The 14996-nt window shown below is 38.4% G+C and overlaps 1 protein-coding gene across 1 annotated transcript in view; it reads right to left on the reverse strand.

Moving 5' to 3' along the window:
• The window catches only part of PTPRN2 (protein tyrosine phosphatase receptor type N2), a 635829-nt gene that overhangs the window by 62778 nt on the left and 558055 nt on the right, over window positions 1-14996 (reverse strand). The window lies entirely within an intron of this gene.

Below are 14996 nucleotides of genomic sequence, written 5' to 3' on the forward strand. Positions count from 1 at the left end.
AACTGTTGTAGCTCAAGCACTGGGTCATCAGAAACTCATCTTGCAGATGAAAAGGCACAGAGAGGGCCTTCAGCTGAGGAGGTGCTGTCAATTAATATTAATATATGTTGTCAAGGACTGTACATTGCATTCAGTTAACAGTATTGGGAAAAGCATCACCAAAGAAAACTGTGGCAGGATTATGGGCCTCAAAGTATCTTGGTGCTGATTTTTGCAGATCTCCCAAGGCTAGAGCTCCAGCAGTGGATAGGAATTCAGCTCCAAAGATTTGAGAAAATGAACCAAAACCCTTTTCCTTCACCCCATGGATCAGAAAATAATCCAAGTAGGTGAAGGGAGGAGAGCAGAAAATAGGAAGAGGGGGGGAAACCCAGAAATCTTCCCCTCCCTTTAACATGAAAATTAAGAAAGTGATCACCTGGTACTTTAAGCCTGCTTATACAGGCTCATTACCTTGCAGAGCCTGCCATCTTCTACAGCAAGCAAGAGAAATATCTCACTTTACACCCTGTTCATATTTGTAAAATAAAATCCATATTGCCTGTACTAGGTAGGTTGAAATTAACATTCCTAAACAGATTTAAAAAGGACAGAATGTTCAGGAGACAGGCTCTGGGGTCAATAGCAGAGCTTCTTGCCCAAACATCAGCCACAGTGGGTTATTGCTGGAACTTCTCTAATACAGCCCAATCTGTAGCAAACCTTGTCTAGAAAAAGCTCCCAGAAAGGATTCACTGCAAAGTACAAAAAGCACCTTAATTGCTTAGAAAACCCTTTCCATAGACAATCCTTCTGATGTTGAATTGTTCTTCCTAAATGTGCTTTAGAGAAGAAAGGCTCTCGTGCCCTCTCTACAGGTTTAACAGAAGGTGTAAAAAGCTTGCAGCTTGTCCTCTGCCAAACAGGAGCTCTGCAAATCTGTTGTGCCACTGTGCTTCCCACCTGGCTGGCAGGGCAGGATACAGCTCCCTGCTGCAGCTTGAACAGTTTTTTGATGACAAAGAGCCCCTGACACACAGCTTTGTTTGGTGCAGGGTTTGTTGGGCGCTGTCTTTATGCAAGGTTTGTAAATCAAACCTGGTACTGAAAAACCAATTCAAGAAGCGACGCTTCAGAAGGGATGTCTTTAAGGACACAGAAAGATATTGCATTAGAAGAAAGGTTTCTAAAGGAGGTAAAAAAATAGTGGTGGCCTAGATACAACCAAAACACCTACTGTGTGATTGCTTTTTCTCTATAATGAAGGAAGAAGCATTGCAGTGGACAGAGCTGTGCCCTGACAGACGTGGAGCTGGGAGAGTGGTGTGGCCCCGGTGTGTGTCAGGGTGTGGGTCTGGTAACAAGTTACCAGCATTAACTTGCAAGTTAACAGGAGGAAACCATCCTCTAATAATTTGTTTGTCCTTGTCAAAAGGCTGTTGCTACTGGGGAAAGCAGGGAGACTAAAGATCATGTTCTTTTCTCCTAGCAATTCTGTGCCTGTATACTGAAATATATACACTGAAATCATAGGGGAAAAAGAAAAAAAAAAAAGAATAATCACTCCAGAGCAGAGACTTGCTGGTATATAAGAATTTTTATGAGGCAAAGGGAAAAAATAGCAAAATCTTACAATACCACAGAGCCAAGACTGCTGGCTTCAGAGCAGCTGTTTAGCATGCAGCAGAGATCAGGCAGTCAAGGACCAGCCCGTAGCATCTTCCCATTTTAAACCACAGTTTTATAATCTGATTCATTTTGACATGCCCATCACCAATGTCCCACAGACTTCAGGGACATTTTATGCAGATATACAGATCTGCCAACACTGAATCTCTCCAAAATCCTGGTAGGCCCACAAAGGAAAGGAAAAGGGCCATGAACATTTGATTCCTAAAGCAGAACTGAATGTAGTAAGGAGCTTTCTGTTGACTCCAGCTTGTCTCTCTCATGATTTCAAGGATTGTATTTTAAAAGGAAATTTAATTTCCTTTTAAAATCATCAAATCTGTCACAGTTAAGGTAAAGTTTACAGTTAAGGTAAATTGAACTGCTTTTATTGCACATGAACTTTCAAATAACTCAATGTTCTTTAAAAGTTATTGCTTTTACCTTCATTTTTCAGGTAATCTTGAGTGTAAAGATACATGAATTTTCAAATGAAAACACATTGAAATCTTTACTTTAACCAATAATTTCTTATGTGGTTTCAATTCCTGCATCACATGGATCAGATTCACAGGGTGCTTCCTGACAGACCTTGAGGAGGACTATTGGAATGGACCGTGGAAGGCTCTGCCCAATATGAACATCTGCTTTACACACATTTTTAAAAGCTGCTGAGGAAGAAGCTTGCTTTAAAACATTCAGGAGCCAGACAATTCCCTCAGAGTTAAGTAATCTTTCATTTACAGTCCTTCAGAGCCCCTATGCTCATCCCCACTTTGCTAAACAGAAGCTTAGTGATTTTGAAACACTCTCTTGGGAGCTGCTGGATGTACATTAAATTGAGTGGAACTTCTGATATTTTAGAGATTGTATGTCTACTCAAATCCACTCCTTAATTAGGATGTTTTGATGAGACATTTTGCAGTGTTTGCCTGATGCACAAGAAATTCATTACCAACGTGTCAAACACGCACGTGATTGTCCTTGTCCCAGAGCAGCAGGTAAAATAAATAGAGGTTGTCACCACTGTTATTGCACTGCTCCTCAAGCCTGCTGAAAAAAGCAGAGGTCTAGCCTCACCAATATGGCACAACAAGGCAAGTCCTGTAATCCCAAGTATATGCTATTATTTAAACAAACACCATCTGCTTGCACAGGTCCTCTGATGCACCTTAAATTCCATTAACCTTAATTTTCCTTCCACAGGGCCTGACCTGTGAGGACAATTGGTAGCCCAGTCCCTACTTTCTCTTGTTGAGACAGAGGAGATACTCTTGCTGCCAAACATGCTGTGGGGATAAGGAGGATGTGCTGATGTAATGAGGACAGAGTGGATGTATTACAAAATCCATTATTACTGTGTGAGACCTGCCAGTTGCAAGGCAAAAGGGGAGCTTTCAGCAAGAGGATGAAAAGCTGTCCCAGGGACAATGAATGGGCTGAAGAGACACTGCCAGTGGCACATATAAAGACAGATTTTATGTGCCTGAACACAGGCACAAAGACAGAGCACAGTGGCCTGGTTTGGCTTTGGTAGAACGTGGCTTTGTTAGAGCTTCCTGTGTGCTCAGCTGATGTTGTAATAGGGTGTCAAACTACTTTGGTTTTCCTTATTTTTTTCTTTACTCTTTTATCTAGAAAGGTGTCCAACACATGCTCTGTGACTAAATAAGGTTAAAAATATAACTATTAAATTCTAATTGACTGGTCAATCTTTAAATCAAAATCATTTAGGTTGGAAAAGTCTCTCAGATCATCAAGTCCAACTGGTAACCCAGCACTTCCAAGTCTACCACTAAGCCATGTTCCTCAGTACCACGTCTGTATGTCTTTTAAATACCTCCAGAGACAGTGGTGACCCCACCACTGCCCTGGGCAGCCTGTTCCAGTGCTTGACAGCCCTTTTGGTGAAGAAATTTTCCTTAATATCCAATCTAAACCTCCCCTGGCACAACTTGAGGCCACTTCTTCTCCTATCACCTTTTACTTGGTTGAAGAGACACAGTACTTTCTTCAGAGACAGTATGGTTTGCATCTGTCAAGATATTTGTTTTAAAAATGCCTATTTTATTAGCTGATGTTCAGTTGCCACAATTACTTTTGATAACATACTTCCAATATGGTACTTGAGTAGAAACCCTTTCCATGACTGAGGATGCATCTTTCAGTGAAAATGTGGGCAACTCTCAAATTGACAGACCTTGACAGGTCTAATCGAATTTCAAATGTCAGCTGAAGATGTGGATGTGAAATTATCTTAATCCTTGTGAATGGTGACTGCTCAAACCCACACTGTTCACCCAACACTGTGGGAACCACTGCTTTCAAACTGCTGCTGCTTTTTCCAGAGATGCAGAGGGCCAGGCAGTGCTGTTGTGCTTCCCAGGGTTCCTCAGAAGGAAGAGAGGAAATTCTAGAGGAATTTGTCTTAGCTATTATAAGGCAAATTGTGCAGAAAAAGACTATACTTGAAAACATTTGTTTTGTATTCTTGTCAGTTAATTTAAATAATGTGTTTTTTTGCCTTTGTTCCTTGCTAACTCATGGGTTGTATCATTCTGGCCCAGGATGCCCCAGAATTCTTGCTACTCTGTTTGAATTTCTTTGTGTTCTTTAGTACACATTGCATTGACTACATGTAAGAGGAATACTTTTCTGCATAAATCCAATTTGCTTTCAAACCACATATGGTTTTGTCCTTCCTTTTTCTGGCTTAATACCTTATCATTAGTGGCTTCACAGTAAATTTCTCTGTTCCCACTCATATTACTCACAGTGCTATAGAATTCAGAGACAGAAGCAGCCTATCTGATTACTTGCTTCCAGGTCTTCAAATAATGTCATTTCTTGTATTTCACTAGGATTTTTCTAACATTTGGCTGTTCTGTATCTGAAGCAGAAGCCTAAAGCACAGTTCATTACTGCTACTTGGGACTCTGACTGTTCTGAGCTATACATTGTATACCTGGAAATATACAAATATTTTCAATAAAGAATGGTAGTTCTCACTTGAGATTTTTTATAGGGATGTCAACAATGTTGCTTTTCTTTTTCAAACTTAATTTGCTACTCATTTTCAGCAAGCCATGTATTTCAACTTTAGTCTGTTTGCTCAGAATATTGCTGTTCTCCACAAGTTCTGCTTGTATATATTCCAGTGTCTTCACAGATCATGAATTAATGGATCTATGCAAATTATAGATATGTCTTCTTGTGACTCTTTTCTTCAAAGATAATTTCTTTGTTGTATGTGTTTTCAGGTTTAACACTTTCAAACTTTTGAATTACTCCTCTGTCATCACATCTGTGCAGAATTTTAGACTGTGATGAAAGTCATTGTCACTTCCACTGATTTCCACATCATTATTTAAAAAGTTAAATATAACTGGATCTAAGAGCATTTCCTGTACTCTGCCAGACACTCCTAGACATAGCTTTCAATCATTACTTTTTGTATATCAAGCTTTTGCCTCATTTCAATTCACATAATTGTCCTCTAAAAATTTGGCATTAATTTTTCAATTAACTATTTATGAGACAGTGTCACGACTTTATTAAAATTTGTATGGATAGCATCCATTGTTTTCACTTCAACTACTGGGTTTGGTAGTTTTACTTAAATAAAAAGCAATCAGGTTTGTTCAGGCAAGATTTGCTCTTTAGAAAATTATGCATATTCTTACTCATTGTTCAACTATCCAATGGAAAGGGTGAAGGAGATTAGCAAACACACAAAGGAAAGACTCCAGCCTTCCCCATCCTCTTAAATGACACCTTACACTTCCTTTTATGCCCTTGAAAAATCTCTCTCTAGATAATCAGCAACTCCTTTTTTAATATGTGCTCCATTATTTTCTAGGACTGAGTCTAGACTCAGAGAATAGCAACAGAGAAGTTCATTTCTGTTCTCTGTTCCTGCTCTCCACTCCTCCTTTACAAAATTATTAGTTTATTCTTCTATTTTGGTGCACACAAACTTGTCCAGAGCTGATCAAATAAAGCCCCCTGAGATCAGAGTCACTATTACAACTCTGAGCCATTTTCAGATCCTGCAGAGCATCACATTGTTTTTTCTGCACTTTTTAAGCATTTCTCACTTCCCAGCATTTTCAGAGTAACCCTGAAGTTACTTTGGGGTCTTGCTTGCAGAAGATCAGTCTTCCTCCCTGAGCTGCCCTGGTGTCCTTGCACAGATAAAAGGCTGGGATCTCATCACATGTTTCCATGAAGAAACTTCCAGTGGTGCTGAAACATGGGAGCAGAGCCAAACTATGCCCATGCTCTCCTACTTTTCTTCCTAGCAAAGCAAACCTTAAATAAAGAGAGGATGCACTATCTCAATCATTTTCAGTCTTTCCATCAACTAGCATGCTAAGAAAATAACTTTTTTTGCCAAGTTAGTTGTTCCATGGAAGTCCTACAGTTGTTTCTGGTGCTCTAATCCAACCAACCCACAATAATGCCTGTAAGTGGTACCAAGACCAGCTCCATCTCTGAAACTTCAATCTATAAATGTTAGGAATGCCAGCTTTAATCTTAAACATCAAGTTCTCAATATTAACTGCAAAGAAGTGTGACTTTATAGGGGTAGTTATATTTGGCTTATATAGACATATAAAATGAAAAATTCTGTTGTGGCAGCTCTTTGTCAGTATCTCACAGAACTTGTATCTGGAAGAAATCTCAGTAAATTACCATCTGGCTATAAAGTCTCACATGCTCTCAATCCTGGAGAGTGTTCTGCATCCCTACTTTACTGGAAGCAGGATTTCATCACCTGATTAGTCAGTCATTTCAGGCTGAGGGCTCCTTTCTCTTTTGTAACCTGTGCTGTGCCATCTCAGATCTCTTGCTTACAGTAACCACAAATGAAAAAATATGGGAAATAAAAACTTAGGAATTTGTATTTTCTCTTGCAAAAGACACTGAGAAATTATTTTTCCTCCTCCATTTGCAGCCATATTACTACCATGATGTGTTTTGATCTAATAGTTTTCCTATTTCTCAGGACATGATTACACCAGTGAAAAAAATAGTTTTGAAGCTTTTCAGTTAGGTACTGAAAAATACTATGGAGCTCTACTTGTAATTTGGCATGAAACACTACTAATATCATACATAATGTGGTAGGTGATGAAGGAAAACTTAAAAAAAAAGCCAGAGGGAGGCAATTCACTGACAAAGCAACTATTCAGTGTGGTTGAGAATAATATCCCTAGATTGCTTCAAATAGGTTGTATTATTCAGAAATAATTTAACTTCCATGGTGATACCTGCCAACAATAAAATTGACATTCCATAGTTTCAGTTTCATATTTTTAGATGTAAAGCTCATTGTAGACACCTAGGCATGCACACAGTGAGCAGCTGTGCCTTCAGCATGCCATCTTAAATAATGTTAAATTTTTGTCCCTGGTTTGCTAGAGAAGTATCACCTCTGCACAAGCAGTGCAAGGCATTATCTACCAGACTGGAGCATGTGCAACTTTGGCCAGAAAGGCTGTAATTCACAAGCATGTTAGATGGCAACCTATGTTCTGTTTGCCTAAATTAATATACCCTTGATGCAGTGTACATCACCATCTCTCCTTCTCCTAATGCTCTGATAATAGAGTTTTGTAACTTGTAAAAGGATTACTTCAATCCAATCAGCAGGTGCTGGGATCAGTGTGTGTCACACAAACACTTGCTAATCCCTTTTCTTACAGCTCCCAGCTGCCAAAGGTGTTCAATGAAATCCCAGTGAAATGGATGGATACAACCTGGCCTGGACTGACACAGGTTGTCATCTGTGGAAGAGATCTTGGAAAATACATGTGCTGCTAAGAATTGCTTCAACTGGAATGGTGGAGGCAGGTATACTATTAAAAAGAAATGCAGCTATGAAGTTAAACATTTAAAAAAAAATGGAATGCTTAATTATGAAATATTTACTCTACCTGGCTCTCTAAATATAGCAGAAGATAAAGAAATTCACTCCACAAGGAATCCCTTCTTAAGGAATATCAGCTACCTAATGGTGTCTTCTAGGTCTTAAAATATAACCACCCTCATCTCCTCCTCCTTACCCCCTTTCTTGAAATCTAAATTATGCCTCTGAATTTTCACCTCTGCAATTACTTAGCTTTAAATAAACCTCCACAAAAAAGGGAAGATGATTGCCATAAAAGGAATATAATTTGCTCCCTTACAATCCCTGTATTTCTATAGCTCCTTCTTGTCCAACTGTCTGAAAGTGCTCACATTTCTCCTGCAGGGGAGGCAAGTATCACTGCTGCTTCACAGATGGCAAATGGAAGGGCTCAAACATTGAAATGAATTTCCCAGGGTCTCAGAATATGCTCCTAAAACACTAATTTTTGCAGGAATATTCTTGACAGCTGATTTTTAACCCCGTGATCATGTTTATAGACATGGCTGAAAGTCAGGACACCTTAATGAATCCATATCTGAGAACATTTTTGTAATTACAAGTATACAGAATATTCTGACTGTGATGGAATTAGTACAGATTTTGGGTTGGGGATTTTGTTTAGAAGTACATGGTGTAAGTGTCTGGTGAGTAGATAAATTTATGCACATGCTGAATGCTGTTTATGCAAAGACATGCCAAGGTAAATAATATATATGTGTAAAAGACGAATTATCCAAAAGCACTTTCTAAAATTTCTGTACTTATAGATTTTAGATTAGATTTCACTACAAAAATCTGAAATAATAAATAGCCTTCACAAAAAGGAACAATATTACTTAAAAAAATTAAGGTCTAAACCTCTTAGCCAATTACTGCTATTTCACAGCATGGGATATGTTGTGACATTTTGTAAAACCAAAAATAAATACAAAACAAGAAAAAACTCAGCCCAAACCTCCCCATTAAAGACAGCTCTGCAGTACAGGAACTGGCACCAAGGAGAGTGTCAGCTGAATTCATCAACTGAGACGTTTTGGGAAGCATTTCTGGTAGCTTTGTTAAAATGTAAAAGCACAAGCATGTAAAAACTAGCTGGAAAACAGAACAAAAATATACAAATCAAGTCCTTTGGCTCTTTGTGATAAATATTGACACCCAACACCACTCTCACAGAAAACTGCTATTCTCTTCTTACACATTAAATCAATTTTTCTAATGATCCCTTCTCACTTCATTTCTTACTAATATTTTAACACCATACCAGAATCCAAGACATATTTGTGATTCATTTATACGTCTGTTGTGTGTCTGAAATGAAAACTTTAAAAATATATTACTGCACACTAATTACCTGGCTGAAAACACAAAACCAAATTCCCTGGCTTCGTCTCACAGCCCTGCTAACTCAATTAAGCATCTAAATTTGGGTTCTCCGTTGGATACTGTATTTTCAAATTTAGATTTTAATGAATTACAGTCTGTGTTTCTTTTCAGAGCACTTGTATAGTCATCTTCCTTTACTATATATATAAAAATTACCAAGAGATAAATAAAGAATTCTGAAAACATCATGTTTAAAAATAATCTTCTCTTCAAGCATGGTCAAGTTCTACAGAGATAATGAGACCAGTAAAACCCAGGCAACCATGACCAAGTATATCCAAGTGATACAGAACACGATGTGATTTATAGATAGTCTGGAAAAATATCACTATGTTAAACACTGGCCATCTTGAAGGCAGACAGGAAAATATTTCTTTTACAGATATAATACCCCTACTAAAGCAAAGGGATAAGTACTTGCTTACTGTTACTCTTAAACTTGTGAATAGAAGTCAAAAAGGGCTTCTCCAGGAAAAAATAATAACTCATAAAGGAAAGCCCATCTGCTCTTCTGGGATTTTTTTTTGGGTGGCGGGTCAAGGTAAGATATTGAACTGATAGAGTTTGTACCTAAACACACACAGAGGTTGTGGAAAATTGAGAACATGCAATATGAAATCCAAGAAGTCTTGCAATTCATGCTACACCCACAGCCTAGAGGCAGGCTATGCATATATGCACAAGTGACCACCAGGTTAGCTGGGAGAAAAAGCAGGAAAGAAACAGACTGGTAATCAGCCTTTTCTTAGAAATCTCCTGTAACAGAGACCAGACACTTCCAACTCCACAAACAGCTTGGATGACCTCATCCTTGCACTAAGGACCATTTTGGAACCATGAAAATTCCATGTTTGCACACAGAGAAGCAACACAATTGGCAATTCCATGGGTACTGCCAGTCCCACAGATGCAGAGCAAGCTCAGTACAACAGTAAAAACAAAGAACTTGACTATAGAAGACAGCTCATAAAGCAGGTTGAATGAAAAACTGATTTTTTTAATGGTTGGACTTGATTTGGAGGTCTCTTTCAACCGAAATGATTTTTTGACAGTAGGAAACGAAGAAATTATTTTTTCACAGAAGCCCTTTCAGGACTTAAAAGAGACAACTGTGGGAGAAGACACTTCTGCCCTACCCCTTCCATGTCACACTCACAGTCATGTTGAAACAACATGCAGTAGGAGAATAAGCAATGCTGGCTGTGAGCAAGATGCAGCTGGCATCTGCCCAGCTCCCAAATCTGGAGGAAGTGTCCCATTTTTCAGGTAACCTTTTATCTATGCACCATGGGAATTCCAACTGATGCTGGCCTAGCTCAGTAATTCTCAAATATTTTTTTCATGAAAGCATTCAAAAGGGATTGTGAAGTGATGGTAGAAAGGCTTTAGAAGTGCATAAGCTGAAGACATCCTGCCTACTCCTGGGACTCTTGGGTTTCCATGGAAGCCAGTAAAGAATAACACTTTAAAGAAGTTTGAGGAACACTGGTCTAATCCACAGATGAAAACATTTGAAGTGACAGAGGGCAAAATAAGAACAAGGGAAAAACAATGTGAAAGAGGACAGAAGAAGAAGCCAAGAACATACTCTAGAGGTCAATAAAGAAGTGAAATGATGAAAGAAGACACTATACTGCAAAGGAAGAAAGTCAGAAAAACAAAAACCAGAACACAGATAAATGCTATGGGAAGAAGCAAATTTTGGTCATAACTGATAGTTCTCAACATTTCTTTGCATGCTGTTTCTTCTCCTTTGAACCTTTCCCTTCAACTGCTGAACAAGGAGAATAAACTGAGGGGGTGACAGCAGAAGTTTTGAGTAGACAGTAAAAGTACAGCTGACTGTTAAACAGAAAGAAAAAGAACCTAAAATTTGGTGCATGTGCATGATTGCTAAGGATTTAGCAGATTGGCCTTGAAGAAAACTGTTATCAATTCAGAAGAAACTCAAAAAATGTGTGGAAGGTATCCTTTTCCATCATACTCTTATTTACTATAGACTGCACATCCTCAGTTTGGTTTTCACAAGCTTTTTCAATACGTATTTAATATCTTTCAGTCAGCTCTCCAAATATGGGATATTTTGCTCTTCAATAATAAGGTGAAAACTAAACTTGGCAGAATGAAATCTGACAAACCCAAGTCCAGAATTCCTTTATACTTTCATGTCTTAAAAAAGAGCAATGAGTGACACAAAAGCACAAAAATATTATCCTTCAATACAATCCTTCTTCTGTTAAAGCCAGTAGGGTGAGTTGTGAAAGCTCAGCACAGGGACATGGGGATTTACTCCTGGCTCTGTTTCCAACCTTAAGGTTTGTCTTGGTCAAGATGCTTCCCTGTCAGTGCCTGAGTTTCCTGGACCAAAAAGACAGGATAATGATAGATACCTTTTTAAAAAGAGCTTTGAATCTACTGATCAGAAGTAGTATATAAGCATTGCCTTATTATTATTTTGGTTATTAAAGCGAGTTGAAAGGATCCTGGTGACTTTAATCAACATTTCTTTTATCAGGCCCCAGAATCCTACCTGAAGGACAAAGTTTTGCAAAATTCAGTTATGAGGACACACATATGCTAAGTTGAAGGCTGGTGGATACCCTCAGATACCACAGAATTTTCTCGATACTTGAACTTCTTTGTTCTTGAACTTCAAATGAAAGAAAAAGCCATTTATGGAGTTCCAGAAGAAGTAGTGTATTGGGCACCATTAGTACATTGACTACAGCAGCCATACGCTACCATGATGTTTTCAATCAAATTGGTCCAATGCAAACCAAGACACAAAAAGGTGAAAGGAGGCAATGAAAAATGAAGAAAGCACCTTTCTCAGGCAGGCATTACACACACACACACACCTGAGAAGCAGCAGGACACCCTGCTGCTGTGAGCCAGCACTGCCCTGGGCATCTTAGCTTGCTGTGGTTAATAAAGCCAACACTTCCAGGTGCCTTCCCCAGCAGCAGATAAAGCAGTAGATAAACTGCTGCATCAGAAACACTCCTGCATTTAGAAAAGCTTTGGGTTTGGGTTCTGCATTAGCTTCATCCTTGAAAAATTCCATCTTTTAAGTCCACCACAGCCTACCACACTGGCATGGTGGCTGTCTCTTCATGCCACAGTCTACAGGGTTTGTTATGATTCTTACAAGTTAAGAAGCACCCTTGATGCCTTTGGTCTAACACATAATTATAATACACACAAAACATGATTTTATATGAAAGTGCTTCTCTGGGTATCATTACTGCATGCTATTTAACAACTGCTACTTTTAAGCTAAAACTCCTTTGGAATTGTCTGATGAATGACATGAATGCCCACTTTAGGACATGTCCTGCTGCAAAAGTACTCCCTCTGCAAGACTGCTCCAAGGAACCTTGTAGGACTTACAGATAAAAGGTTAGTTCTGCAAACTGCAGTTTTTGGGGTGAGCCCAGTCAAGTTTCACGTGCTCCACACAGAGGTAAAGCTTGGAGTAATCTCATGGTAGAGCAGGTACATGAGGGTTTGTTGTGTTGATGGTACTTCTACACACAGTCCATCTACTCATGCAAATAATGTCTTAAAGCATTTAAATGATCTCTATCTATTCTACTGGTAAAATTTGTCACTGGCAAAGACATGTGACATCTTTTCCATTAGCTTTTCTCTGTAATGTGACACAGGCAGATTAAAAGGGTTCTTTAACATACATCTCCTCCAGTACTGATGTGTCTGGGATCACTGCAAATTAAATTTTATAAATTATCACTGCTGTGCTTTTCACCATTTATGTCACTATATATTCACAATTTCCTCATTCCATGAAGCACAAACAGCCTTGTCAGCTTCACTTATACACTGCTGTAAGAGACAAAAATTGCCAATATTGCAAGGAAAAGTTTTAAAATTTAAAATGCTAAAAAAATTTTCCATTAACACAGAAAAGTTGTATATATTGTATGTCTGCTCCCAAATATTTATCTATACCTATAGAGCATACTATTGCTGTTCATGGTATTTGTACACAAGCATGCATGTGGGTATGAAGCACCCACCACTGAAGAGTCATCTCAAGGCACATGATACTAAAACCAATATACAAACCCTAAAAATATACCAGTATTTAAAGGCATAAGAAGGCCTAAATAAACATGAAGTAACACTGTGTCATAAATATAACACCAAGATCTAGGGCCTGGTTCTGCCTGGGCTCCCACCCGCTAATCACTCGTCTGCAGACACAGCCGTGGGTGCAATTTCAGCTCTCAGATTTTCCTGCTGTAGCTTTTCTCCCCTTGTTATCTCAGTAGACATCTTCACTTTGGTGAGATGGATATTGAACTACCATCCTGCTACACATTCTAGGAATATGCACACAGCAAGCAGCTCGGCGTCAGCTCACACATGAACAGCCTTAGCTCCCATAAAATATTCATTCATTTAAAAAATATTTGCACCCTGCTGTCAAACTTAGACAAATTCATACTGAGCCTCAGAAAATAGCTGTTTTAATGGTAAATGATGTTCCAGAAACCTCTTTCAGGCTAAACACTCTCGTCAAAATTATTTTAATAAGAAAGATTAACAATTTCAACATTAGCTGCTAATCCCCTTTCATTTGAAACTGTGCTGATAAAATTCTTTGCTTGTCATTCAAATAGTAAGTAATAATTATAGATTTGGGGCCTCCATCTCTTGCTTCATTAATAGTAAATTGCATGGAAGTCTGAAGCATAAAGTCAGCTTTGATACATCTCAAAATGCAATTTCCATAGCTTTCCTTAGCTATGTACAATTAATTACAGAGTTAATAAGGGGAATATGTTAATGAAAGGGAAATTATTCACTCAGACCACCTGGTCTTATCAAATTTCTTTAATATGTTTCCTCTTTCTGTGAATTTGCATGACAGCAAGAACACAAATCATGGTGTGCATTGCTAGTCCTTTAGTATTTTTATTTGCAACCAGCTAAAGTCCACTTAAATTAAACACAGAAAGAATGAAAGAAGTAGTCAGTAGTAAATAACTGACTGCATTTGTAACTGACTGCATTTGTTTTCTCAAGTTCAGTACCTTTATAATTTTAAAATAAAATTGCTTAAACAGCTTTATAATTACCAGACTCTCTTCAATGCTGAAGTACAAATATAATGCATCCAAAAAGGAGACATTGTCATCTTTTATTTTCCTTAAAGAAATGTGCTGCATGTGCACATATTTAATAAAAGATGTACAGAAATGTGCTTCAATTCACTGCAGTCTGACAGCTACTAGAGCTTAGTTGCTATGTGCAGTGGAGTTTTTGGATGTTCAGGGGAATATTTTAGTTGCTACAAACAGCCCAGTCAGAAGGTGGCAAACCTTCACATAAATCATCTTAAAAATAACACAGTTGTGATACATAGTCAAAGAAATATTTTTTAAAGATGGGTCAAGTCCAGAAACCAACCATCTTTAACAAACCTCAATGGATTTACTACTGACCAGACAGAGGACAAAAACATTTGAGGACCTGGACATCAACCCTCATAATCATTCCAGGAAGAAAAAGGCCAGAGAATAATTCCTAGAGCAATGGCAGGTTGTGTTTGGAGGAGGTGATGCTTGTGGGCAGTTTATCACCCCTCCCTCCTATTCTTAGTTCAATGCAAAGGTCCAACATACAACAAGAGGCAGCTCATAATTCTCCCTTGCTATGAATAGGGTTTTCTTGGCCAGCTTGGCAACCTAAAGCAGCATTAGCTCATGAGTTTAGGAGAAGAGGATAAGGGAGACATGACAGCATTGAGGGAGAGCTGCCAACAAAAAAAAAAGTAAGATATTACTCTGGTCTGAAACAAAAGGACAGTTACATAAAGGAGACTAACTCAGTAAAATTATGTCTTTTATAAAGACATACTGGGGGGTAAGGATGTAATATTTGAGGGTGGAATACTTTACCTGGTTTTGACCACAAAGTAAACCAGTCCTCTTTTATTGAACAGCAAATACTATGTCATCCACTTCCAAGCAAACTTTACAGATTATTTTAATGTTTATCTCCTTATTTAAAAATATTTCCACAGCTG

The sequence above is a fragment of the Molothrus ater genome, chromosome 1 (assembly GCF_012460135.2).
Source record: "Molothrus ater isolate BHLD 08-10-18 breed brown headed cowbird chromosome 1, BPBGC_Mater_1.1, whole genome shotgun sequence".
NCBI lineage: Eukaryota > Metazoa > Chordata > Aves > Passeriformes > Icteridae > Molothrus > Molothrus ater.